Source organism: Malus domestica, chromosome 11 (assembly GCF_042453785.1).
Source record: "Malus domestica chromosome 11, GDT2T_hap1".
Taxonomy (NCBI): Eukaryota; Viridiplantae; Streptophyta; class Magnoliopsida; order Rosales; family Rosaceae; genus Malus; species Malus domestica.
This window is the reverse complement of record NC_091671.1, coordinates 11,385,225-11,402,620: the sequence shown is the minus strand read 5'-3', so window position 1 is coordinate 11,402,620 and position 17,396 is coordinate 11,385,225. Positions and strand designations below refer to the sequence as shown.

General features: G+C 38.2%; 3 non-coding genes across 3 annotated transcripts; all 3 read left to right on the top strand.

Annotated features, from left to right (window-relative positions):
- Nucleotides 1-12,144: 12,144 nt before the first annotated feature.
- On the top strand, nucleotides 12,145-12,226 carry TRNAS-GCU (transfer RNA serine (anticodon GCU)). Its single transcript has one exon. It is a non-coding gene; the product is annotated as a tRNA-Ser (tRNA).
- A 1,119-nt stretch (nucleotides 12,227-13,345) lies between these two features.
- TRNAS-GCU (transfer RNA serine (anticodon GCU)) lies at nucleotides 13,346-13,427 on the top strand. The gene has a single exon. It is a non-coding gene; the product is annotated as a tRNA-Ser (tRNA).
- A 1,121-nt stretch (nucleotides 13,428-14,548) lies between these two features.
- Nucleotides 14,549-14,630, top strand: TRNAS-GCU (transfer RNA serine (anticodon GCU)). Its single transcript has one exon. It is a non-coding gene; the product is annotated as a tRNA-Ser (tRNA).
- Nucleotides 14,631-17,396: the final 2,766 nt, after the last annotated feature.

Genomic DNA, 17,396 nt, shown 5'->3' with positions numbered 1-17,396 from the left:
ATTTATTTTTTATTTTAGTTTAATTTTTTTTCGGCCATGCTTGTGGAGCTGTATCTGCAGGATCACATAAACTGGAACAGTCAATATTTGTAGGGATTACGTTACATTCACAACGTGGCCATGCAAAGCTTTTTTAACATTGTCACTAGGGCGTCACCCGTAAGTGGCGCGCTGTGTGGCCCGAGCACAGTGATAAGTGAGCAAGGGTCGCTGTATCTCCATCGGCACCCGGATGCAGTGTTAAATGAGCAAGGGGGCCATAGAAACTTCTTTTCGAACGACTCCACTCAAAGTTGTTTGGGAGCATATGCTCCTATCAACTTTACCCGGGACACACAAAAGAAGTACTTTGATCCTATTAGACGGGGGAGGGTGAAGAAGCTAGGACAGAAGGGTAGAGTTCAAGAGTGCAAAATGCGTTTAGGAACGTGGAATATAGGAACCTTAACAGGAAAATCTATGGAAGTAGTGGAAGTTATGGTGAGGAGAAAGATAAATATTATGTGCCTACAAGAAACTAAGTGGGTTGGTAGTAAGGCAAAGGATCTAGAAAACTCAGGGTTTAAACTTTGGTATTCGGGCACAAATAGAACGAGAAACGGTGTTGGCATCATCGTGGACAAGACCTTGGTACAAGATGTTGTAGATGTCAAGAGGGTAGGAGATAGAATCATGGCAATCAAGATTGTAATAGGACAAGAACTTATCAATGTGATTAGTGCGTACGCACCTCAAGTAGGGTTGGATATGAGTTCGAAGGAGAAATTTTGGGAAGATCTTGGAGACTTGGTGCAAGGAATTGCTCAGACGGAGAAGTTATTTATAGGAGGAGATTTAAATGGACACGTGGGCAGGGAGACAGGCAACTATGGAGGTTTTCATGGTGGCCATGGTTTTGGGGAGAGAAACAAGGATGGGGAAGCTATCTTGGATTTTGCAATGGCATATGATCTCTTCTTAGCCAACACCTTCTTTAAGAAGAGAGAAGAACATGTGATCACCTACAAGAGTGGGTCGTCAAAAACACAAATAGATTTTCTTCTAATGAGGAAAGGGGATCGTATAACTTGTAAGGATTGCAAAGTTATACCAGGAGAGAGCGTGGCTAATCAACATCGCTTGTTGGTGATGGATGTACATATCAAAAGAGTAAGACAAAAGAACAAGACTTGGAAGTGCCCAAGGACTAGATGGTGGAATCTAAAAGAAGAAAAACAAGTCATTTTCAAAGAGAAGGTAATCAGCCAATGTGTGTGGGATAGAGAGGGGGAAGCTAGCCAAATGTGGGATTCCATGGCTAGTTGTATCCGAAAAGTAGCAAAAGAGGTATTAGGAGAGTCCAAGGGATTTGCCCCACACCAAAAGGAATCTTGGTGGTGGAATGAGGAGGTACAAACAAAGGTGAAGGCTAAGAAGGAATGCTGTAAAGCCTTATACAAGGAGAGGACCGATGAAAATGGTGAAAGGTATAGAAAAGCGAAGCAAGAGGCGAAGAAAGCTGTCAGAGAAGCTAAGTTAGCGGCTTACGACGATATGTATAAACGACTAGATACCAAAGAAGGAGAGTTGGATATCTATAAACTATCTAGAGCAAGGGAAAAGAAGACCAAGTGAGGTGCATCAAGGATGAGGATGGAAAGGTTCTTGCTACAGAGAACGCGGTTAAAGACAGATGGAGAGGTTATTTTCATAATCTTTTCAATGAAGGACATGAAATGAGTGCTTCTTTAGGGGAGTTGAGTAACTCAGAAGAGTGTAGAAACTACTCTTTTTATCGTCGAATCCGGAAGGAAGAAGTGGTTGTAGCTTTGAAGAAGATGAAGCATAAAAAAGCAATAGGCCCAGACAATATACCAATCGAAGTGTGGAAACTTTTGGGAGAGACAGGTATAACATGGCTCACTGACCTTTTCAATAGGATTTTGAAAACGAAGAAGATGCCAAATGAGTGGCGAACGAGCACTTTGGTGCCTATCTACAAGAATAAGGGCGACGTACAAAATTGCATGAACTATAGGGGTATTAAGCAAATGAGTCATACAATGAAGCTCTGGGAGAGAGTCATTGAGCATAGATTGAGGCAAGAGACACGGGTTTCGGACAACCAATTCGGGTTCATGCCAGGGCACTCAACCATGGAGGCAATCTATCTCTTACGAAGATTGATGGAAAGATATAGAGATGGGAAAAAGGATTTACACATGGTCTTTATAGATTTGGAAAAAGCGTATGATAGGGTCCCAAGAGACATTCTTTGGAGGATTTTAGAGAAGAAAGGAGTACGAGTAGCATATATCCAAGCTATAAAGGATATGTATGAAGGAGCAAAGACTGCCGTAAGAACTCATGAAGGACAAACCGAAAGCTTTCCCATAACTGTAGGATTACATCAAGGCTCATCCTTAAGTCCTTACCTTTTTGCGTTGGTAATGGATGAGTTAACAGGACATATTCAAGATGATATTCCTTGGTGTATGCTTTTCGCAGACGATATAGTGTTGATAGATGAAACTCAGGAAGGGGTAAATGCAAAGCTTAACCTTTGGAGAGAAGTGTTGGAATCTAAAGGTCTTCGCCTAAGCCGATCAAAGACAGAATATATGGAGTGCAAGTTCAGTGCAAATGGAGGCCAAAACGAGTTAGGGGTGAGGATTGGAGATCAAGAAATACCAAAGAGCGACCGTTTTCGTTACCTAGGATCTATCTTGCAAAAGAACGGAGAATTAGATGGAGATCTCAACCATAGAATACAAGCTGGATGGATGAAGTGGAAGAGTGCATCCGGCGTGTTGTGTGACTGCCGTATGCCACTGAAGCTCAAGGGAAAATTTTATAGGACGGCAATAAGGCCGGCGATGCTGTATGGCACAGAATGTTGGGCGGTGAAACATCAACACGTACACAAAATGGGTGTAGCGGAGATGAGGATGCTTCGTTGGATGTGTGGGCACACGAGAAAGGATAAGATTAGGAATGAGGATATCCGGGGTAAAGTAGGAGTAGCCGAAATTGAAGGAAAGATGAGAGAAAATCGGTTACGGTGGTTTGGACATGTGCAAAGAAGGCCTACTGACGCTCCGATTAGAAGATGCGACTATGGGACAGAGGTTCAGGGCCGAAGGGGTAGAGGAAGACCTAGGAAAACTTTGGAAGAGACTCTAAGAAAAGACTTAGAGTACTTGGATCTAACGAAGGACATGACACAGGATCGAGCACAATGGCGTTCTAAGATTCATATAGCCGATCCCACTCAGTGACTTGGATTTTCCAAGTCTCCAACCGAGAAGTTTTCCTCACTCGGGAAATTAAGGGAACACTACCCCAACCTACATGCTCCACTCAGAAAGCTTCAACATACAAGCTTCAACAAAAGAAAATTCAAAGAACTTAGCGAAGAAGGCTTTGGTGTATTTAACACAATACATTGAAATGAAGGAAAGCTTATTTATTGATATCCCCGATAAGCTACAAATATGTACATATGCATGAGTCAAAATAAACACACAAGAGGGAGCCTTCACAAAGGTTGCTTAGGAGAAGTCTCAGCAGTCGGTAGAGCCCCAGAAAGAGAAGGCACCGGAGGGGGATCATTTGGAGCCTCAGTACTGGACAGAACCCTAGAAGGAGGAGGCATCAGAGGTTGATCATTCGGAGCTTCATTATGCGGTACAGCCCCAGAAGACGAAGGCAATAAATGCCTTTGGAACAAACCCACAAATCTCTGATGATCAAGTAAAACCTGACCATCAGTTTCCTTCATCTGGTCAAGCTTCCTCTTCATGTTTGTAGCATAGTCATGTGCGAGCCGGTGCAACTGTTTATTCTCATGCTTGAGCCCCCTAATCTCCTGTTTGAGACTCATCACTTCAGCCGCCAATGATTCAACTTGGCGGGTTCGAGCAAATAGGCGTTGGGCCATATTAGACACAGAACCTGCACACTGAACACTGAGAGCCAGCGAATCCTTAACAGCTAACTCATCAGACCGTTTGGAAAGTAGTCTGTTATCTTTGGGAGTGAGAAGGTTCCTGGCCACCACCGTAGCGGTCATATCATTCTTCATCACGGAATCCCCAACGGTAAGAGGACCAGTAAGGGAGACGAAGGATGGGCGCCATATGTTGTCTGGAGAAGGCGGGGCTGCCTCTTCAACAAGGTTCAAGTCAAAACGACGGTCGGAGGGGCCAGACATTTTCAAAGGTGTTGAAGAGAGAAGAGGTCGGACAAATCAAGATCTTAGAAGTGCAAGAATGAAGCTTCTACTGGTGGAGATTCAAGTGTGCTTTGGAACTTAATGCCAGCCCCTATAAAAATCTGCACTCGACGGAGCTTCAGAAATCGAAGAGGCGCCTGCTCAGAAATCGAAGAGGCGTTTGCTTTCTCAAAAGTTGGGCTGCTTAGAGATCACGAGGGTTGATCTCAGAAATCGAAGAGGCGTTTGCTTTCTCAAAAGTTGGGCTGCTCAAAGACCAAGAAGGCCGATCTCGGAAATCGAAGAGGCGCTCGCTTTCTCAAAAGCTGGGCTCCCCAGAGACCACGAGGGCCGATCTCAGAAATCGAAGAGGCACCTACTTTTCCAGCCTTGTCAGCACCTGTCACACGCACACTCAGCTTTGCGGAAATTATGGGCATTCTGTCGAAGACTTCTGGGGAAGTAGAAAACACATGAATCTTACTGTTCAATCACCCACTTCCCACACGCAACAATAGCTCACGGGTACCACAGATAACTTTGCCAAAGTTCTCTGCCAAAGTTGAGCACGTGAAGCTTGCAGCTCCCACTACATCGCTCTGACCAAGAAGGGTAAAAGAATAGCAAAGAAACAGCACTAACAAAGTTTAGACCCATAAATTTTGAAGGTCTAGCTACCATATTATTACCCACAAGGGTAAAGGAACAGTACCACTGCTGGGTAATTGGAAAGTCCCTGTGTGTCAACCTCTGTGCTTCGTGGCAAGGTAGACTAGCAAACATGCCCAACCTTTACTCACATTCGAGAAAACACTCCCAATAAGATTGCTTGCTCCAAAATCGAAGAGGCACCGTCCTCCAAATCTCGAGAGCCAGACTCCCAACATGACTACTTTCTTAAAAATCGAAGAGAGGGTAAAGGAACAGTACCATTGCTGGATAATTGGAAAGTCCCTGTGTGTCAACCTCTGTGCTTCGTGGCAAGGTAGACTAGCAAACATGCCCAACCTTTACTCACATTCGAGAAAACACTCCCAACAAGATTGCTTGCTCCAAAATCGAAGAGGCACCGCCCTCCGAATCTCGAGAGCCAGACTCCCAACATGATTACTTTCTCAAAAATCGAAGAGACACTGCTTCCCGAATCTTCGAGAGCCAGACCCCCAGCATGATTGCTTTCTCAAAAATCGATGAGGCATCGTTCTCCGAATCAATCGAAGAGGCGTTCGCTTTCTCAAAAGCTGGGCTGCTCAGAGACCACGAGGGCCGATCTCAGAAATCGAAGAGGCACCTACTTTTCTAGCCTTGTCAGCACCTGTCACACGCAACAATAGCTCATGGGTACCACAGATAACTTTGCCAAAGTTCTCTGCCAAAGTTGAGCACGTGAAGCTTGCAGCTCCCACTACATCGCTCTGACCAAGAAAGGTAAAAGAATAGCAAAGAAACAGCACTAACAAAGTTTAGACACATAAATTTTGAAGGTCTAGCTACCATATTATTACCCATAAGGGTAAAGGAACAGTACCACTGTTGGATAATTGGAAAGTCCCTGTGTGTCAACCTCTGTGCTTCGTGGCAAGGTAGACTAGCAAACATGCCCAACCTTTACTCACATTCGAGAAAACACTCCCAATAAGATTGCTTGCTCCAAAATCGAAGAGGCACCGTCCTCCGAATCTCGAGAGCCAGACTCCCAACATGACTACTTTCTCAAAAGCGAAGAGAGGGTAAAGGAACAGTACCATTGCTGGATAATTGGAAAGTCCCTGTGTGTCAACCTTTGTGCTTCGTGGCAAGGTAGACTAGCAAACATGCCCAACCTTTACTCACATTCGAGACAACACTCCCAACAGGATTGCTTGCTCCAAAATCGAAGAGGCACCGCCCTCCGAATCTCAAGAGCCAGACTCCCAACATGGTTACTTCCTCAAAAATCGAAGAGACACTGCTCTCCGAATCTCGAGAGCCAGACCCCCAGCATGATTGCTTTCTCAAAAATCGAAGAGGCATCGTTTTCCGAATCTCGAGAGCCAGATACCACAGACCATTTTTTCAAAGTGCTCTGACAGAGTTAAAACATGTGAAACTGGCAGCTCCCACTACCGTGCTATGACCAAGCAGGGTAAAGGAATAGCATTACTACTTGTTGTTAGGGAGACTCCTATATATGTCGACCTCCATCCCCAACGGACAGGCAAACCTGCAAAAATGCTCAACCCTTCATCATATCTGAGAGGGCACTCCCAACGAAGCCTTACGAAATATTCAGCTTTCTTTCCCCCCGATAATACCTCTGCAAACAAGCTATACTAGAGCAAGAATATCTCATATCATCAGGGTTAAAAGCAAGAGTATCCCATATCATGCTTTTTCCCTGTCTTTGCCTTTGGCCTTGTTTTTACCTGCAAGACAAGGAGAAAGAGAGCAATCAGTCAGCACTTGGAATCAAGCTTCCAGCCAGGAACTGACTGCCTGGAACCCCTTACCTGATTACTTACCTGGCATTGCTCTCGAGTACTCATCTTCAACATGTTATGTTTCCAGGGAAGATTCCGCATCTGCTTGAGGAACAGATAGGGCAAGTGCGAAGGATACAAGGAAGCATGTGGAGACAAGCGTAACAGCACACGTGCCGATACATCCATTACTCTGTCAAAAGAAAAAGTATCCCATATCAGCAGGGTGGAACGTACTCTAGATTTGATGGACTTGTTTTGACCCTCAAATTCTTCAGTCGGCCTTATACTCTGGAGGAAACCAGAAAACCCTCCAGCTCAGTTCAAGAATAAGCCTGTGGAAAGTTACTTCTTCAAAAGCAAAAGTATCTCATATCATCTCTTCTCATTTTTCTTCTCTTTATCCTTCATGCTGCTGCAAGATGGGGAGAAGGTGAACAATCAGTCGGAGCTCTGATTGCTTACCTTGTCTGTCACCTCTTTCAGCAGACCCCCTAGCTTGGCGACTTGGGGGACTCCTACTCCATGGTTTGTATCGCGCTTGACCGAGCCTGAAACTACAAGTAAGCTTCAAGTGAAATTGATACATTACCTTGTGCATCTCCACCAGTTAAAGATACCACCCCTGGATGGAGGAAGAGTACTTCCAGAGAAGATGCCACATCTACCTATGAGACAGATAAGGCAAGTCAAGACGACACCACACTCCGATACTTAGAAGTTTCGTGATTACGAGATCATTCTCCCACAATATTTCCTAATGTCATTTGTACTAAATCATTCACTTGTACTCACTAAAGGAGAGTTTGAACCTATGTACTTGTGTAAACCCTTCACAATTAATGAGAACTCTTCTATTCCGTGGACGTAGCCAATCTGGGTGAACCACGTACATCTTGTGTTTGCTTTCCTATCTCTATCCATTTATATACTTATCCACACTAATGACCGGAGCAATCTAGCGAAGATCACAAAAAGCGACCGTTTTCGCTACCTAGGATCTATCTTGTAAGAGAACGGAGAATTAGATGGAGATCTCAACCATAGAATACGAGCTGGATGGATGAAGTGTAAGAGTGCATCCGGCGTGTTGTGTGACCGTCGTAGGCCACTGAAGCTCAAGAGAAAATTTTATAGGACGGCAATAAGGCCAGCGATGTTTTATGGCACAGAATGTTGGGCGGTGAAGCATCAACACGTACACAAAATGGGTGTAGCGGAGATGAGGATGCTTCGTGGGATGTGTGGGCACACGAGAAAGGATAAGATTGGGAATGAGGATATCCGAGGTAAAGTAGGAGTAGCCGAAATTGTAGGAAAGATGAGAGAAAATCGGCTCCGGTGATTTAGACATGTGCAAAGAAGGCCGACTGACGCTCCGGTTCGAAGATGTGACTACGGGACAGAGGTTCAGGGCCGAAGGGGTAGAGGAAGACCTAGGAAAACTTTGGAAGAGACTCTAAGAAAAGACTTAGAGTACTTGGATCTAACGGAGGACATGACACAAAACCGAGCGCAATGGCGTTCTAGGATTCATATAGCCGACCCCACTTAGTGGGAAAAGGCTTTGTTGTTGTTGTTGTTGTTGTCCAAATACTTGACAAAAACTAAAAGTAAAAAGAACCAAACGTCTCAAGATAGGATGATGATACAATGCTGCCGATGTAGAAAATCATGTTTTGCCATAAAAAGTATGTACACACATATTGTAAAACATATTGTGTACGTATATATAGTACATTCATCAATATAAACCAAAAGTTATTGTACCATAAAACATTTAGTAAATTCTTCAAACCGAAAACAAGGGTACATTCTTCAAATCCATGAAAAATAATAATAATGAATACTGGGTTTAATAACATTAATAAATTTCTTCGAATAACTTGACGTGAATACATTTTCAAATCAACGAGAAAAATGTACCCATATAAATTTTAAAAAATAGATTCAAAAAAGTGAACTAATTTTACATAAAAAAAAAAGGATATGTTTTACATTAAAAGAAATTGGTACATTTTACATACAACAATTGGTATAATTAAAAAGTTGAAAATTTATACAAATGGGTATTTTTAAGAGATTAAAAAATAGAAAATCGACTGGACTCGACGTCGTGGTAATAGAAACAACCATGGTCAATGTTTTCTTGCGAGAATCAGCTAGATTCTGGAATAGCTACGGACTAAGATTTAAGGGGTGGTCCAATTTTTTATTTATAATTTATTTTTTAATCAATGCGGAAAAATTTTACTGTCATATCAGCAAAATGGTGGGATCCATAGTTGACACATCATCGCTTAACGGTCAAATTAACAAATTAACTAATGGGTATATGAAGTTGAAATGAAATAGTAAGTAAAGGTATCTGATTAAAATATTTCAAAAATATTGTGTGCGGTTGCAATTGACCACAAAACTGAGGGAATAAAATGTAATTTACTCGAAAAATTAATGCAAGAAACCCATAAAACGTCAACCTCATATCTCAGGCGGCGATTTATTTTTAATTTTTGTTGAATTAAATAGTTAATTAAAAATGATGAGTAGCCTCCTACATCATCAATAGTCGCTTTGGCCGAGTGGTTAAGGCGTGTGCTAGCTAAGTGCATGGGGATCCCCCGCGAGAGTTCGAACCTCTCAGGTGTCAATTTATTTTTATTTTAGTTTAATTTTTTTCGGCCATGCTTGTGGAGCTGTATCTGCACGATCACATAAACTGGAACAGTCAATATTTGTAGGGATTACGTTACATTCACAACGTGGCCATGCAAAGCTTTTTTAACATTGTCCAAAAAACTTGACAAGAAACTAAAAGTAAAAAGAACAAAACGTCTCATGATAGGATGATGAGACAATGCTGCCGATGTAGAAAATCATGTTTTGCCATAAAAAGTATGTACACACATATTGTAAAACATATTGTGTACATATATATAGTACATTCATCAATATAAACCAAAAGTTATTGTACCATAAAACATTTAGTAAATTCTTCAAACCGAAAACATGGGTACATTCTTCACATCCATGAAAAATAATAATAATGAATATTGGGTTTAATAACATTTGTTTGTACCATACTTGACCAATCCCGAAACTACCGAGCACCGGCCAACGCTATACTGTCAAGGACCCAGAAGAGTTCCCCTCCGACCAGGAGGCCAATCACTACTCGACACGTGTCAAGATTAGAAGCCAATCAGAGCGCAGCACGTGTCGACATCAAGAACCAATCATAACATGACACATGTCAATGTGACAAAGCTACAAGTTTTTCTATAAATAGGGGTCATTCCCCCACAATATGGCCTAATGCCATTTGTGTTAAATCATTCACAAGAACTCACTAAATTGAGAGCTTGATCCTTTGTACTTGTGTAAGCCCTTCACTACTAATAAGAACTCCTCTACTCCGTGGACGTAGCCAATCTGGGTGAACCACGTACATCCTGTGTTTGCTTCTCTGTCTCTATTCATTTACGTACTTATCCTCACTAGTGACCGAAGCAACCAAGCGAAGGTCACAAAACCTGACACTTTCTGTTGTACCAAAGTCTTCGCTGATTTTGTGCATCAACAACATTAATAAATTACTTCGAATAACTTGACGTGAATACATTTTCAAATCAACGAGAAAAATGTACCCATATAAGTTTTAAAAAATAGATTAAAAAAAAGTGAACTGATTTTACATAAAAAAAAGGGGTATGTTTTACATTAAAAGAAATTGGTACATTTTACATACAACAATTGGTATAATTAAAAAGTTGAAAATTTATACAAATGGGTATTTTTAAGAGATTAAAAAATAGAAAATCGACTGGACTCAACGTCGTGGTAATGGCAACAGCCATGGTCAATGTTTTCTTGCGAGAATCAGCTGGATTCTGGAACAGCTACGGACTAAGATTTAAGGGGTGACCCAATTTTTTATTTATAATTTATTTTTTAATCAATGCGGAAAAATTTTACTGTCATATCAGCAAAAAGGTGGGATCCATAGTTGACACATCATCGCTTAACGGTCAAATTAACAAATTAACTAATGGGTATATGAAGTTGAAATGAAATAGTAAGTAAAGGTATCTGATTAAAATGTTTCAAAAATATTATATGCGGTTGCAATTGATCACAAACGTGAAGAAATAAAATGTAATTTACTCGAAAAATTAATAAGAGAAACCCATAAAACGTCAACCTCATATGTCAAGCATCGATTTATTTTTAATTTTTGTTTAATTAAATAGTTAATTAAAAATGATGAGTAGCCACCTACGTCATCAACAGTCGCTTTGGCCGAGTGGTTAAGGCGTGTGCTTGCTAAGTGCATGAGGATCCCCGGCGAGAGTTCGAACCTCTCAGGTGTCGATTTATTTTTTTATTTTAGTTTAATTTTTTTCGGCCATGCTTGTGGTGCTCTATCTGCAGGATAACGTAAACTGGAACAGTCAATATTTGTAGGGATTACGTTACATTCACAACGTGACGATGCAAAGCTTTTTTAACATTGTCCAAAAACTTAACAAGAAACTAAAAGTAAAAAGAACCAAACGTCTCACGATAGGATGATGACACAATGTTGCCGATATAGAAAATCATGTTTTGCCATAAAAAGTATGTACACACATATTGTAAAACATATTGTGTACATATTTATAGTACATTCATCAATATTAACTAAAAGTTATGGTACCATAAAACATTTGGTAAATTCTTCAAACCGAAAACATGGGTACATTCTTCAAATCCATGAAAAATAAAAAAATGAATACTAGGTTTAATAACATTAATAAATTTCTTGGAATAACTTGACATGAATACATTTTCAAATCAACGAGAAAAATGTACCCATATAAGTTTTAAAAAATAGATTAAAAAAAAGGTGAACTGATTTTACATAAAAAAAAAGGTATGTTTTTCATTAAAAGAAATTGGTACATTTTACATATAACAATTGGTATATTTAAAAAATTGAAAAATTATACAAATGGGTATTTTTAAGAGATTAAAAAATAGAAAATCGACTGGACTCGACGTCGTGGTAATGGCAACAGCCATGGTCAATGTTTTCTTGCGAGAATCAGCTGGATTCTGGAATAGCTACGGACTAAGATTTAAGGGGTGGCCCAATTTTTTATATATAATTTATTTTTTAATCATTGCGGAAAACTTTTACTGTCATATCAGCAAAAAGGTGGGATCCATAGTTGACACATCATCGCTTAACGGTCAAATTAACAAATTAACTAATGGGTATATGAAGTTGAAATGAAATAGTAAGTAAAGGTATCTGATTAAAATGTTTCAAAAATATTATATGCGGTTGCAATTGATCACAAACCTGAGGGAATAAAATGTAATTTAGTCGAAAAATTAATAAGAGAAACCCATAAAACGTCAACCTCATATATCAGGCATCGATTTATTTTTAATTTTTGTTTGATTAAATAGTTAATTAAAAATGATGAGTAGCCACCTACGTCATCAACAGTCGCTTTGGCCGAGTGGTTAAGGCGTGTGCTTGCTAAGTGCATGGGGATCCCCCGCGAGAGTTCGAACCTCTCAGGCGACGATTTTTTTTTTTTTAATTTTTTTTTTCGGCCATGCTTGGGGAGCTGTATCTGCAAGATCACATAAACTGCAACAGTCAATATTTGTAGGGATTACGTTCCATTCACAACGTGGCCATGGAAAGCTTTTTTAACATTGTCCAAAAACTTGACAAGAAACTAAAAGTAAAAAGAACCAAACGTCTCATGATAGGATGATGAGACAATGCTGCCGATGTAGAAAATCATGTTTTGCCATAAAAAGTATGTACACACATATTGTAAAACATATTGTGTACATATATATAGCACATTCATCAATATTAACCAAAAGTTATGGTACCATAAAACATTTGGTAAATTCTTCAAACCGAAAACATGGGTACATTCTTCAAATCCAAGAAAAATAACAATAATGAATACTAGGTTTAATAACATTAATAAATTTCTTCAAATAACTTGACGTGAATACATTTTCAAATCAACGAGAAAAATGTACCCATATAAGTTTTAAAAAATAGATTAAAAAAAAGGTGAACTGATTTTACATAAAAAAAAAGGTATGTTTTTCATTAAAAGAAATTGGTACATTTTACATATAACAATTGGTATATTTAAAAATTTGAAAAATTATACAAATGGGTATTTTTAAGAGATTAAAAAATAGAAAATCGACTGGACTCGACGTCGTGGTAATGGCATTAGCCATGGTCAGTGTTTTCCTGCGAGAATCAGCTGGATTTTGGAATAGCTGCGGACTAAGATTTAAGGGGTGGCCCAATTTTTTATTTATAATTTATTTTTTAATCAATGCGGAAAAATTTGACTATCATGTCAACAAAAAAGGTGGGATCCATAGTTGACACATCATCGCTTAATCGTCAAATTAACAAATTAACTAATGGGTATATGAAGTTGAAATGAAATAGTAAGTAACGATATCTGATTAAAATGTTTCAAAAATATTGTATGCGGTTGCAATTGACCACAAACCTGAGGGAATAAAATGTAATTTACTCAAAAAATTAACAAGAGAAACCTATAAAACGTCAACCTCATATCTCAGGCGTCGATTTATTTTTAATTTTTGTTTAATTAAATAGTTAATTAAAAATGATGAGTAGCCTCCTACATCATCAACAGTTGCTTTGGCTGAGTGGTTAAGGCGTGTGCTTGCTAAGTGCGCGGGGATCCCCCGCGAGAGTTCAAACCTCTCAGGCGACGATTTATTTTTTATTTTTGTTTAATTTTTTCGTCCATGCTTGTGGTGCTCTATCTGCAGGATCATGTAAACTGGAACGGTCAATATTTGTAGGGATTACGTTACATTCACAACGTGGCCAAGCAAAGCTTTTTTAACATTGTCCAAAAACTTAACAAGAAACTAAATTTAAAAAGAACCAAACTTCTCATGATAGGATGATGAGGTAATGCTGCCGATGTAGAAAATCATGTTTTGCCATAAAAAGTATGTACACACATATTGTAAAACATATTGTGTACATATATATAGTACATTCATCAATATAAACCAAAAGTTATTGTACCATAAAACATTTGGTAAATTCTTCAAACTGAAAACATGGGTACATTCTTCAAATCCATGAAAAATAATAATAATGAATACTAGGTTTAATAACATTAATAAATTTCTTCGAATAACTTGACGTGAATACATTTTCAAATCAACGAGAAAAATGTACCCATATAAGTTTTAAAAAATAGATTAAAAAAAAGTGAACTGATTTTACATAAAGAAAAAGGGTATGTTTTACATTAAAAGAAATTGGTACATTTTACATACAACAATTGGTATAATTAAAAAATTGAAAAATTATACAAATGGGTATTTTTAAGAGATTAAAAAATAGAAAATCGACTGGACTCGACGTCGTGGTAATGGCAACAGCCATGGTCAATGTTTTCTTGCGAGAATCAGCTGGATTTTGGAATAGCTACAGACTAAGATTTAAGGGGTGGCCCAATTTTTTATTTTTAATTTATTTTTTAATCAATGCGGAAAAATTTGACTGTCATATCAACAAAACGATGGGATCCATAGTTGACACATCATCGCTTAACGGTCAAATTAACAAATTAACTAATAGGTATATGAAGTTGAAATGAAATAGTAAGTAAAGGTATCTGATTAAAATGTTTCAAAAATATTGTATGCGGTTGCAATTGACCACAAACCTGAGGGAATAAAATGTAATTTACTCGAATAATTAATAAGAGAAACCCATAAAACGTCAACCTCGTATCTCAGGCGGCGATTTATTTTTAATTGTTGTTTAATTAAATAGTTAATTAAAAATGATGAGTAGCCTCCTACGTCATCAACAGTCGCTTTGGCCGAGTGGTTAAGGCGTGTGCTTGCTAAGTGCATGGGGATCCCCCGCGAGAGTTCGAACCTCTCAGGCGACGATTTATTTTTTATTTTAGTTTAATTTTTTTCGGCCATTCTTGTGGTGCTCTATCTGCAGGATCATGTAAACTGGAACGGTCAATATTTGTAGGGATTACGTTACATTCACAACGTGGCCAAGCAAAGCTTTTTTAACATTGTCCAAAAACTTAACAAGAAACTAAAAGTAAAAAGAACCAAACGTCTCATGATTGGATGATGACACAATGTTGCCGATGTAGAAAATCATGTTTTGCCATAAAAAGTATGTACACACATATTGTAAAACATATTGTGTACATATATATCGTACATTCATCAATATTAACCAAAAGTTATGGTACCATAAAACATGTGGTAAATTCTTCAAACCGAAAACATGGGTACATTCTTCAAATCCATGAAAAATAATAATAATGAATACTGGGTTTAATAACATTAATAAATATCTTCGAATAACTTGACGTGAATACATTTTCAAATCAACGAGAAAAATGTACCCATATAAGTTTTAAAAAATAGATTAAAAAAAGTGAACTGATTTTACATAAAAAAAAAGTATGTTTTACATTAAAAGAAATTGGTACATTTTACATATAACAATTGGTATATTTAAAAAAATGAAAAATTATACAAATGGGTATTTTTAAGAGATTAAAAAATAGAAAATCGACTGGACTCGACATCGTGGTAATGGCAACAGCCATGGTCAGTGTGTTCTGGTGAGAATCAGCTAGATTCTGGAATAGTTGCTGACTAAGATTTAAGGGGTGGCCCAATTTTTTATTTATAATTTATTTTTTAATCAATGCAGAAAAATTTGACTGTCATATCAGCAAAAAGGTGGGATCCATAGTTGACACATCATCGCTTAACGGTCAAATTAACAAATTAACTAATGGGTATATGAAGTTGAAATGAAATAGTAAGTAAAAGTATTTGATTAAAATGTTTCAAAAATATTGTATGCGGTTGCAATTGACCACAAACCATAGGGAATAAAATATAATTTACTCGAAAAATTAATAAGAGAAACCCATAAAACGTCAACCTCATATCTCAGGCGGCGATTTATTTTTAATTTTTGTTTAATTAAATAGTTAATTAAAAATGATGAGTAGCCTCCTACGTTATCAACAATTGCTTTGGCCGAGTGGGTAAGGCGTGTGCTTGCTAAGTGCATGGGGATCCCCCACGAGAGTTCGAACCTCTCAGGCGATGATTTATTTTTTATTTTTGTTTAATTTTTTTCGGCCATGCTTGTGGTGCTCTATCTTCAGGATCATGTAAACTGGAACGGTCAATATTTGTAGGGATTACGTTACATTCACAACGTGGCAATGGAAAGCTTTTTTAACATTGTCCAAAAACTTAACAAGAAACTAAAAGTAAAAAGAACCAAACGTCTCATGATAGGATGATGAGACAATGCTGCCGATGTAGAAAATCATGTTTTGCCATAAAAAGTATGTACACACATATTCTAAAACATATTGTGTACATATATATACTACATTCATCAATATTAACCAAACGTTATGTTCTTTGCCTATTCATTATATATATTTTTTGTTTTCTTCCTTTATATGTATTTTGATGTGCACTCGAGTCTTTTCGCACACTATGTTTTATTGCTTTATTTGAATCTTTTCTGCAATAATGGAAATTTCCCTTGTTCAAGCTTTTACCTCAAGTTGTAATTCTACCTCAAGGTCAAGGACTCCAAGATCCTTCTCTTCGGTTGCTCACTAAATAACTTCAAGAAACTTGGTTGAAATGGTAATTCCCAACTTCAAGTAATTGTTTATTTAGTACAATTTTTGCATATGTATCGACTGATGGGAGAATTAAAGTAATGCTTTCGTTAGTTTTGAGTCTGTTTGTTGTTGTCGGTGCTTATTGATTTTCAATACTACTGAATGTTTGTGATTTACATTGTTTATAATTTCAGTTGTTCATAGATTAGCAACAGTTCATAGTATTAACTTTCAAAGGCGTTTGGAGGTGTTCAAGAAAAAGAGAAGTCTTTCAACTGACAATTTCCTTGTTATTTGAGGCCTAGTTGATGCTTCATGTGTAGTTTGATATTTCCTAGTATAAATCAATGGTGGTGTTGTTAGCTTTGTACAGTTTGTAATTCTTTTTTAATATGTGATTATTTAAAAAAAAAATTGTATTCATAGTAAATTTCCAATTTTGTGGGTTATATATTATAATTTTTTTTATAAGGGGCATTACTTGTGGTAAATAAGTAATCCACAACGGCAATAGTACCTGTGGTAAATTCCAATCTACAACGAGCATTGTTTTTGGTTACATTACATTTGACAATGGACATAGCTGGTAGAAATTGAGACTTTTTACCACATCCAAATTACTAACGAGCACAATGTTTGTGGTGGATTCCAATCTATCACAGGCATTTACCGTGGTGGATGAGCATTTTTCTTCTAGTGTTGAGAGAAACTCTCACCCTAACGCGAGAGAAAACTCCATTAATTTGCTAAATCACCTTATTGCAATTATTTTACATTGATCTTTTGATCAATTATTTTACAACTCCGACTCGGTCAAGTTGCCGTCCTTGTTGCTGTCAAACGATCGGAAGATCTCGGGCAGCTGTGCAGTCTGCTCCTCCTCCATTATTCGTCACCGCCACCGCCACCAATTTATATTGTTTGCTTCTAGTACTACTACTGGTGCTACTCATGAGCTTGCATGAGTAAGTTCACGAAAGGAAATTAGGGAACGAGGATCCTCTCCGAATCCTCTTTGTGATGATACCC